Genomic DNA, 12,150 nt, shown 5'->3' with positions numbered 1-12,150 from the left:
GAAAAAAGTTCATTATATCCAACTTCCTCACTTTTGTGGTTCACTATATCCACAAAAAATAACATTATACGTGCATAGCAAGGCACGGGACCGAACATTTCGTTCACTATATCCGGGAGTTCACTATAAACCGTGTTCACTATAGCGGAGTTTGACTTTACATATATATATATATATATATAATATATATATATATTAGAATTAGAATTTAGTGAACTAACTGGCAGCATTCTCACCATCTCATTAAATATAAAGTTTATGCTCAGCAATATTCTGAACTTTTACGGTTTTAAAACTGTTTACAACTGTTACGGTTAAAATACCGTGAATACAAAACTGTGTAGTTTTGCTACCATTTACAATTTGTATAGTTTCTTAACCATAAAAATAAAATTTAAACAGTTATTAGAGCTCTGTGAGTGCTGAGCCACTCACAGAGTTTTGTACTATAGCCCTGGGTCTCGGAATGAAGAGCGTAGGACACTAGAAACTGTACAAGTGTATTAAAGGAAGAGAAGAAATATTGTGGTGTCAACCCTTGGATTCGAACCCCTGTTCAGCAGGTCATGAGAGTGACCGATTAGCCCTTTCAGCTACAGTATGTACCCAGCCGCTATGAACTAAATAGCTTCTTAAGGAAAGTTTAGTTTGACGCGGATAGAATTCTGGTTGTTAAACAGTACTAGGTAAAAACAATCAATAAACGTTTTTTCTCTCTCTTAACAGTTTGAATATAATTTTATGGTCATTTTACTGTATTGGCTGAAAATGCTGAAATAACAATTAAATAAATTGCAATATATATATATATATATTCCATTTCTACCATCTATAGAAAGTTGTTTATTTTTAAACATAACTTCAATAAAGTGTTTAGCATAAAGAATTTCTTCCAGACAAAGTTAATCATACAACAATCAACCAAATAACTTAAATTTCAACAATAGATTTGTATATTTAACCATGCATAGGCATGTGCACTTCATTACCATTTAATCAAGTGACGATATTGATCGCTTGATTTAATTTCGAAAAATGAATTGAATTATCTATTGTTATGTCTGTCAGTTGAAACGCTTCGAAAAGTTGGAGTAATTTAACTTGTATATTTTCAATTTCCTAAATATTTATTCATATTTGAAATTTTAGTTGCTTATTTTACTAAACGTAACAAAATTTCAATGAGTTATAGAAAATTTCAATTAAACAGTGAGAAAATTGTCGAATGTTTAGAAAACTTACCAATTCTTGTGTAAATATTTAATCTAGAAAATATACATATGAAAAGGAATTAATTTTCTGTTATGTACTGGTTTTCTTTTCCTTCAAGAAAATAGTCTTCATTTTGCTTGTCTTCTAAATCTTAACTCATCTCGTATGACATAAAAGTATTTTTATGAAGAAAAAATTTTGCATTTATAATACGTATTAAGTAATTTTTGTAAAATTATAAAAGAAATATATTTTTTTTAACGACTTACTTAAACAGCATAATATTGTCTCCCCAAGAAAGCATTGTTTAACATTTGCTTCATTGTCTTTTTTTATAAACTTAACTTGTTGATTTGATAAATAGTTTCTTATTCTTTAATACATTTTGAAAATTTCATAGGTTTACCATCCGAATTTTTGTTTCGAATGACACTTGGACATACCAAGCTTGCCAGCCATTGGCTTTGCGAAATAAGTCAGGAAGAAGTACCTTTCGTTTGGCAAAAGAGCACCATTGAGGTGAAAAACTTAGCTCATAGCCTCACGGATAGAGGACAACACCGCTTATTCGTGAGGCCAATTCCTCACTTTAGGCAGATTTAAGGAGGAAGGAAATTTTCTTCAGATTTTTTGCACCCCTGATACTGCTGCTCAGTGACCGACCACAGGACTTTCGATCGATTCCATAGAATTTACTAGCACGTATATCACGATGTTGAAACCCGGCCTCTCCGGGCCGAGGCTCCGTGTTCTAACTGATAGATATATATCGTTCGACCACCATGTGTTTTGCTTTGCTTTCTTGGTCATTTGCTGCCATGACAATTCCAGTTCAAAATGTTGTAGTCCAGTGAGTATCAGAGTTTCCAGCAATATAGCCTGCTCTTATAACTATTGTGTTTGTTTCATTCTGTCGAAGACAATGACATAGAAAATTTCAGTTAATTGTCTTATCCATGTTATCAACGTTAATCTTTAATTCTTACTCGTAGTACTGTCTAAAATCTCTCCATGCTTCTTTGGTATCAAGATATATAACAGCATCCATCAAGTACCTGGTCTAGAAAGTATACTATCTACCTAACCAAAGAACGTTTCTCCCCTCGCCAGTAGTCCGGAACTCTACCCTTGACTACGGTTAAAAGATTAAACTATTTTAAGTAGGAGTGTGGGGTAAAACTTAGGATAGTGTTTGACTTGGTTCGACTAGGGAAGTAAAAATGGCTTTCCTCTTTTAAATGCAAGATTTCTTTCTAGTACTACACATTTTCAGAAAGTGAATGGAGTTCTTTTATTAGACAGACAGTACCTTGAAGATATACATATGGGTATTATTGTTTAGTGAAATACTTATTATTAATGAATATTTCTATAAACATTAATGAGCCATTAATGTATTTAAAAAATACCCTTTCTATCAAATATCTGCAAATGTTACTTAGAAATCATAACAGTTTGGTGAAATACTCACCAACACAGAGCAAGTGTTTTCTTCTAAAAATAAATTCCAATTTTACTGAGTTAGGAGCGCAATTTTTTTTTCTCACTTTAAAGTTCTTAATATATAGAAAACTTCGTTTTAGCTTTAAAAATTACCCCGGTAATTTCTTCTATTCACGGGAAAATTGTGTTAAAAAGAGGAGAAAAAAACTTGCATCCATAATTTTATGAAAAGAAAGGAAATACTTTCTGAAAATTTTTTGTCCACAATGCTTAGAACTTCACAACTTAAAACGCCGTGGGATTTTTTTTTTTTGTCGACTTAATCATTTTTCAAGTGCCGCTTCACACTAACATTTCTTACGAAATCATCAATCAGTTGACAGAACCCCCATGTATTAAAGATATACTTCCCCCTGTTATCTTATGGGGGGAAAATGTTTTACTGTAATCGGTATTTTCAAATATTCCCACTTTAAATTCACGGCCTACTCGTACAATTACCTACTTGTAAATGTCGGCCTAACGACATTGAGTACAGTATTTTTTTTCTTTCTTGCTTTCATACATGCTTGTTATGCTAGTTATCTGACTTTACTCTTCTACCGAAAACGTCGACATTATCTTATCCAACACTTTTTCTTCCTTTTTTTTTTTTTTCTTCTTCTTCTAAAGTAGCTGAAGTTTTTATACTGGAAGTAGCTTAAATAAGCCAAGCAAAACATCCGATCCTGCAATATATTTATAAAGTTCTTGTTTTTTCCCCTTTTCCTACCTGTTCTAAGTTGTTTTGCTTGTGGTAAAATTTATTCAACTAGATTATAGGTGTCTGCTACACACTTTTTTGCTTCATGTTTTGCTTCAATACTACAAGCAAGCTTTCTAGGAATAAAAATGAATCTAATTTTTTTACTTTTAACATACTCGGAAGTAAGTTTAGGGCCTTATAGAAAAAGTTCTTGAATCTAGAATTTGAATCAACCACGAAAGTTAAACACGCATCAAAAAGCTTTAAAATAATTTGCTTTTGTGGGAGAAACAATTGATTCGGAATTTTGTGTAAAATGTTGCCATTTAAAATGATAGTCTACAAAATGTTTGATTTACTCGGAAGAATTGTTGAAGTTGTAGTTGAAGCATTGAAAAAATGCTGTTGTGGTTAAATTATTGTTGAAGTGTTTTTCACTTGGTATTATACTTGAAGTAAATTATTTGTTTTATAGAAAAAGTCCTTAAATCGAGAATTTAAATTGCCAAAGTTAACCCCATCTCTAAAAATTTAGAAATACTTTGCTTTTATGGAAAAAACAATTGACTTTGAATTATGAGTTACGTGTTGCCATTTAAAGTTGTTGTCTACGAAATGTTTCATTTACTTGGAAGTATTGTTGAAGTTATTGTGGTTAAAAGATTATTTCTTTGTAGTAAAAATCTTAAACCTCTCATTTGAATCATCAAGCAAGGTTAACACACAAAAACCTTAAAATAATTTGCTTTTCTGTGAGAAACAATTGATTAGGAATTCCGTGCAAAGTATTGTCATTTTGTAAGGAAAAGTTTTAATTTACTTGGAAGTATTGTTGATGCTGTTGAGTATCGTTATTGTGATTGAAATGTACTTCAAATGATTTTACTTGGTACATTATATTTGAAGTAAGTTACTTGGCATTAAACTGAAAACATAGAAAAAGTCCTGAAACCTAGAATTTTTTAACAACCACCAAAGTTAACCTCACCTCCAAAAATTTTGAAATAATTCGCTTTCGTGGGGAAAGCAAATTGATTTGGAATTATGTGTAAAGTGTTGCTATTTATTGTGGTTGTCTATAACATTTTATATTATTTACCAAATTTATAGCATTTTATGAAACCATATTTTATTGTTAATTTTTTTCAAAATCATTACATAAGTGGTTCGGTAAAAAATAACGTGCTTTTTGGTGTTTCCATAGAGTCAAAAACGCGGTAAATTTTTCCATATTATGGTAGTTTTGACTAAACTTTTTTTTTCTCTGCGTATATGCTGTGAAAAAATTGATTAGCATTTGAAAAAAGTCTTCTACAAACTGAAGCTTTGGAATTGATAAAAAGTGATTCATATAATTCATTACTCTATTTTACCCAACATTTAAAAACAAAATTTATTATAATTTCTTAATTTTTCTTATTTAAATTTATTAAATGACTTACCGTGCGCAATTTGTTTTCGGAGTGAAAACTACGTTTTCTAAAGTTGAAAAAAAAAATCAATAAATAATTCGGTGTTAGTGGAAGGGAAGTAAAAAATATCTTTTTCTAAAGAAAATAAGTTGTTTCGATTTTAAAACACCTCCAATCAGAAACGGTTCATCAGTCGGAGATAGTTGAAAATAATCACGCTGGATGTTACAAGAAAGAGAAATCAAATGTCGTTGTAGGATGGATAAAGCACCCGTAAAGAAAACAGATTCGTACCCCTCGTTTTTTTTCTTTTTTTTTCGAGTTGAAGGGGGCGAAAGAGAAGGCTCAGGTGTGAACCAAGAAAGCATCCTGTGGCCGCAGTCCATCAGGCCTTTCGAAATCAATACGCCAAGCACACTCCGCAATGAGGGAAAGGCATATATAGTGATTTTTATTACATTAAGGGCAATTTGCTAAAAATAAATATTCATATTTTATTTAACAGATTGAATAAATAAATTTATATCGACTACTTATTGATAAGAAAGGTTACTGTTAGAACTTTTGAAGTGATATAAACCATACACGAAGAAAAAATTTCTAGTATAGGTGCAGGACTATATGCTGAGGACATTTCTAGTAATTAAAACAAACTATACGGTATTTAAACTATTAATTTCGTAATTTTTTTTTGTTCATATAGTAAAAATTTTCCAGAGATTCTGGTTTTCCAAATTTTAGTTCCTATTACCACACAAAAAAATATATAACTGAAAAGTAAATGTAACCGAATAAGTGGATTTTAAGCCATGCGCTAAGGTATCATGATAAAATTACCAAATTTTATCACATTTTCCAAATTTGAACACATATTATGCAATACTTTATCACTAATTGTATCAAAATCTTTACCAAAAAGCTTTGGTGAAACTTACCGTGCTTTTTGGCTTTCCCACTAAGCTAGAAACAAGGCACATTTTACCATATTCTGGTAGTTTTGACCATATATTTTTCATAGTGTCACCTTTCATATTTGTTGCAACTTTATTATCGTAACCCAATTATAGTACTGCTTAAACCTGAATTCACAGTACTGTTTCGCATTGTAAGGGATTATGGTGCAATTTAAAATCTCATTAACGTTGTATCGAATTTGCTCCATATTATAATTCAACGTTAAACAGATTTTTATAAAAATGTTTGTGCAATGAATAACTTTTAGTTTAATGATTTGGTTTTTACAAGGTGCAATCTTGAAGATTCAAGTCGTTCAATTAGGCTGGCTAATCAGTGATGTTCTTTAAATTAAGATATCAAGAGTCGAAAATTTAATTTTTCTTAATCAGGATGCCTTTATATCTACAAATTCATACTTTGACGCACTAAATATATTTACTCGATTGTGACGAGCCCTGTATTTTGAGGGACAAAATAACAATACATCGATAATAGGTATACATTAATTCAAGAAGAAAACTTATTTCGTGTATGCTTTTGCATCTTAAAGTAGCGTCTGCACAAATTAGTTTATTCAAGGTCTATCTAATCTAACCGATAAAATTGAATCTTAGAATTATATTAAATGTTATTTAGAATGTTTTATTTATTCTGTGCATTGTGCATTTCCTGGAAAACGTTTTAGCCGCTTCTATATATAATTTTATATGGTTATATAGATCTATTTATGAAAAGAAAATTTTCTAGACGAAAACAAGTTAATGAATCGGAATAGCTTTTTGCTGTTATGTTACATTTTACTAATACTGGGCACTAGTTACAATTTTAGGCGTTATTGTGACCGATCCCTAGCTATATAATTGGAAATTTTTAAAAAAAGCATCTTTAATTCTTACTTTTTATAAATTATTGATTTATTGAAAGTTACTAACAGCATTTGTTGCAAAAATACATATTCAGAAAGTTTTTTTTTTCTAAAAAAAATGTGAAATTAAGTTTTACAAAATTTTTGCAGCGAAATTAAAACTATGTAAAATCCTTTCTAAAACAATAAATTTTTTCCCAAGAATGTTTCAACTTCTTAAAATATAAAAAAACTAACAAAAATTTTAATAAATCGATAGGAAAACATCAAGGATTAGAAATAAAAAAAAAATTTGAGACAATACAATTCTCAGTGTATAAAATATTGGAATAAATGTAAAGAAGTGATAATATGTGGAATACCCCTTAGAAAAATAGGGTGAATTCCTGAGCCTTTTGCACACACAAACTGACTCCCAATCTTATGTCACACTTCTTTCTTTGCGTCAAAAAAAGTTCTTTCTTGCAATGAGGCAAAAGACAATATAATTTATTAGAATTGTTGTTTGTCTTTAATCTCTGCTCCATGCAGCAAACATACAACTTACTGCAACATATTTGTTCTTCCGTCTGCTCAATTAAATTTGTGGAGGTGGCATCGGTAAAATAGATTCCTCATTCAATATTGTAACAAATTGAACATGACTTATACGTAATATGTATAACACTATTATGAAATTTTTTCTACAAAAATAATGTTCATATTTGCATTGTTCAATACTGTAACAAATTGAACATGACTCATACGTAATATGTATAACACTATTATGAATTTTTTTCTGCAAAAATAATGTTCATATTTGCATTGTTCAACATTGTAACAAATTGAACATGACTCATACGTATTATGTATAACACTATTATGAAATTTTTTCTACAAAAATAATGTTCATATTTGCATTGTTCAATATTGTAACAAATTGAACATGACTCATACGTAATACGTATAACACTATTATGAAATTTTTTCTACAAAAATAATGTTCAAATTTTCATTGTTTGATTTTTTGGATCAGGAATACGGAGTTAGATGTTTTGGATCAATTATAATATTATTCATATTTGGGGCAATCTTAATCTGTTCCTAAACTGAACTTCTTGTCGCACTTTATTATTTGATAATTCGGTTCAACTTGATCGAAAAATAAGTTCAATTTTACAATTTGGGTGTGCTGTGCATTTGCATTGTAATATGGACCAAGGTATTTGATTTAATTTGAAAGAAAAAAAGCTTCATCTTTTTGAGGTTGCGGCAATTTTGCATTATGGCTCAAGGTACTGATATTATGCTTCAATATTGATTCGATTTTCTAAACGTGAAATTACTGATTTGGGACTAATTAATTATGATTCGTATATCTTCTTCATTTTGCCTGTTGTTTTATCTTGCGCGTGGTCTGGGCAATAAAATGATAAGCCATATTTACTGAACTATTCAGGAAAACGTTCTTTTTCAGAGCACGAATTCCCTAAACACTGTTAAAAATTCTGGATTAAATTACGGTAAAAAGTGTCGTCACTCAGGGTGCCGGTATATTTTACCATAAAATCTATTTTTACCGGAACGTGTTACGAAACCGAATATATAATCTGCCGTAACTTTTACGATAACAATTTCTGTAAAATCACTTAATCACTCCATTTAATAAATATTTCTGTAAAAATTATGGTATAATATTTTACAGTAAAAATAGATTTTGCGATAAAATGAATTTTACGGATGATGCACTCAAAGTGCCGATATTTTATACCGTAATTAAACGAGAATTTTTTACAGGAGAGACAATAGGATTATTCTGTGTATTGTGTTGTAATTTAGTGGAAGTTCTTGAACTTGAAAGGTATTTATATCTGGAAACAGGATCAAAGAACTGTTTGATGTAAAAATGTCATCGTTGAAAAAAATCTGATCTTCCTAGGATTATCACATATGTTTTTTTTTAATTTTGTGAAATATTTTCAAGCCGTGACACTCGTGTTGTTTTAAAGAAGTTTTTGAGTCTTTCGAATTTGAAGTATAGTTTTAAATACTTATATAGAAAATGTCTATCATATAAGAGTTTGGTGAAGCAGCATATTTTCATTTTCACCTAGCATTCATAGTAGTATAAAAAGTAACTTAGCAATTTTCTAGCCATCATAATTCAGAAAACTCGTAAAACATTTACATCTATTTTTTCCCCTATACTCACGATATCACGACAAGCGACGCATATAGTTTTTAAATTTTATTTGAGTAGTCTTATCAACTGTTAAATTTCAGTTCACTAATTCTTAAAACATGTTTATAACCTTCTCACTTATTGACTTTGAAAATTAATCTTTCAGATTTTTAATTAAAATACGTCTTAATAAATAGGTAAATTTCGAAAATATTGTTTTTCTTTCTATCCCCATTTATTTCTAATCCCAGTAAAACAATAAAATTAGTCTTATTTTATAACCATCGTTGAACAGCCGATCCAATTTTTTGAGTTTACGACTAGTAATGTTCAATTCCGTAGCCATGTAATTTTGAACCCAATCCAAAAGACAAGGGAACTCCTGAATTAAGTTTTGAGAGAAATTTGCCTTCGTTTAGGAATTTTTGATGGAACTAACCTGCATTTACATTACATGGTGGAGAAAACCACTAAAGCCTCCCTGCTGGCAAGGGGACTCTAACCCATGATCCGTCTACCACTGATGATATTTTACATCAGCACTGTGGTTGGTGCAGGCCGGATACGGAATTTCTATCGATCAGCCATCGCTGGGAGTCGAACCCGGTTCACCTCATTGGAAGGCGAACGCTCTATCCCCTGAACCATCACGACTCAATAACATTAGTTGATAATTTTTTTTTAAAAATAATATGAATTAACTTTAATTTGAATCCCAATACGTGGAAAGTTAGAAGGCTTTGTATAGTGGCTGCCGCATTGTCATATCGTCAGTGGTACATAGGTTTGCAATTTGGAAAATAGGGTGGTCCCATAGCTTAGTTAAGATATAGGTAATTTTAACTCCACTTTTTGTTTATTTCGCATATCTTAACTCGTAATCCAATGGAATGTGTGTCATGATGTATCATTGCGGTGGCCACTATCTAAAGCTTCCTAACTCTTCTTTGATAGGTATGTACAACTATGGTGGTCAGAGCATCCTGCTATGATCCCGGTGGTTCTTGGGTCGAATCCTGTGGTTGACCAACGAACATCTCTCTCAAATTTCTCCCTCCTTTGAGACTGCTTTTTGCTCAAAAATGGGTCCATGCATTTTCAATTTGGAATACATGGGTTTTCAAATTCGACTATCATTTTTTTAAAGCTATTTTAACAAATTTTTTTTTTCAATTTTGCGAAATTTTTCACAGTATAGTTGGTATCTTGCTTGAAAGCAAATATGTAGCTATTATATTGTTTTGAAACGCTATACAATAAGTGTATGTAGATATTTATTTGCATTCGTGATATAACTTCTCGTGATGCTTTGTCGAGTAAACCTTAAACACTTGTCTTTACTTCAGTCAGAAAAACTGCAGTAATGCATTTTTTTGCAAATATAACACAAATACGAATAATTTCGACTTAAAAATTTTTTACCTTCCTTTAGGGGGTCTATTTTATCAAAGTGTAGGCAATAATAGTATCTATAAAAATTTTAATCATTTAATTATTTCGCCATATATATATATATTTAACAAAATCATTCAAAATACGTTATTTCAGTGACAGAGCAAAATTTACGTAGCTTCTGCTTGTAAAACTGTTTCGATTCATTTTTATAACTCCATGTTTCACAATTCATTCCATACTCTCCATGTAATTCTATAACATTAGTAACCAATTGTAAAAATGGATTAAAATATATATTTTTTTAGCACGTTGTTAAAAAACAAATATTTTAGATCTGAATTTCGACTACTGAATCATATTTTGCAAAATACACATAGCGTGAGGTGAATCATATAGACAAATGAAGCAGAGATAGTTTAAATATCATAAGTCAAAATCATTTGCGGGAAATGATTCAATGCAATTGGAATAACATTGGATCCAAAATTTTGGACAAATCTACTTATAAAATTCCATTAGTGTGTTGGGAGGTGAACACTTCTAAAAGGGATTAATTATATTGAAAGGGAAAGGTTTATGAAGAAGTTCGATTGCGTATACTAAGATATGTAATAAAATATGTATCTTTGACTAGGTAAAAAAATATGTTCAGGTGAGAGTTTATTTCTTTTTGTATTTTTGGAAAACAGAAAAAAAATGGGAAAGCTGAATAATTTAATAGTCTGAGTAATTAAACAATTGATTCTGAATAAGTTTCTCTTAAAAATGCAACTGAAGCAGAATTAATTAATCAAATGATCTATAGATAAATAAAACTTTCTTTGAAAAATAATTGTTTAATAGTTTTTTACGCCAGTTGCATTATCTCTTGTAAAATTTTTTTCTTCGAAATTTGTCAGAGTAGTTACTCATTTTAAATATTAAAAAAGAAAAAGATCATTAAATTTGTAATTATTGCCATCGATATACGTCTAAATTTAATGAAAAACTCTAGAATCTCCATTTTGAAAGTGCTTGTTTTCATAGCTTATGAAAAGAAATGTTCAATAGATACAAAAGAGTCAGTCAAAATCGATGTGAATTAGAAAGTTCAATCATATAAATAAATTTAAAAAATTTTAAATTGTGATATTTAAATATTTTAAAGTGATGAGAAAAATTGTATTTTACGCACTTTTAACGATTTCGGTTTGATAGTTTCAATTTTTATTTTTTTGCCGGAAAATATAACAAACTGATGTTTCCACTATTAAATTAATATTAAAAATTTCAACAGTTTAAAGTTCTTCAGTGCGCAGAAAGTTCTTGAAACAAATTTATCCTCTGAGAGCGTTTAATTTTTAAACTTTATTTCCGTTTTCAATTTTTTTACAGCATATTTAGCTTTGAAAAATCTATTTAGTAAATTTATAAATAATTAATCAGGTGGCTCGAATCGTTATTATTTCCCTAGAAACTTTATTTAGACGATAAAAATGAGCTTTTTTTTATAGTTCATATCGTATTTTACATAAATTAATTTCAAAATGCAATAAAGATTGATCAATCATACCGAAAATTTTAAAACTAATGTTTTTTACACTTTGAATTGTTATTATTTTATCTATTTGTTCGAAATTTATTTGAACTGTAATTTTCATCCATGTTTAAAATTATTATATATTCAATTCAAAAAGAAAATTACTAGATTTATATTTTAAATGTGTTTTCTTTTTTTCTTTCTCTGTGCTGTTGTCCCGATTTTTTTATCCATTACTACGACTATTGCTTTTCTTTAATACAAAGAAAAAAATTTTTTTTACTATATTTTATTCTTTATACATAATTATATTTATTTCTTGAATATTTAATAAAACCATTCATCATTTTTAACTCAATGATTAATCGATACTTAGTAAAAACATCCCCTCAACTTTTTCAACTGTGTAAAAGATATTTTTATTAAATCGGTTACAGAAAC

General features: G+C 29.6%; 1 protein-coding gene across 4 annotated transcripts in view; it reads left to right on the top strand.

The window, feature by feature from the left end:
* Positions 1-12,150, top strand: part of LOC107449700 (zinc finger protein rotund) — a 558,914-nt gene that overhangs the window by 231,108 nt on the left and 315,656 nt on the right. The gene's annotated exons all lie outside the window — the stretch shown is intronic.

The sequence above is a fragment of the Parasteatoda tepidariorum genome, chromosome X1 (genome assembly GCF_043381705.1).
Source record: "Parasteatoda tepidariorum isolate YZ-2023 chromosome X1, CAS_Ptep_4.0, whole genome shotgun sequence".
Classification (NCBI taxonomy): Eukaryota; Metazoa; Arthropoda; class Arachnida; order Araneae; family Theridiidae; genus Parasteatoda; species Parasteatoda tepidariorum.
Note: the sequence above shows the minus strand (reverse complement) of the source record. Positions and strands in the feature narration are given on the sequence as shown.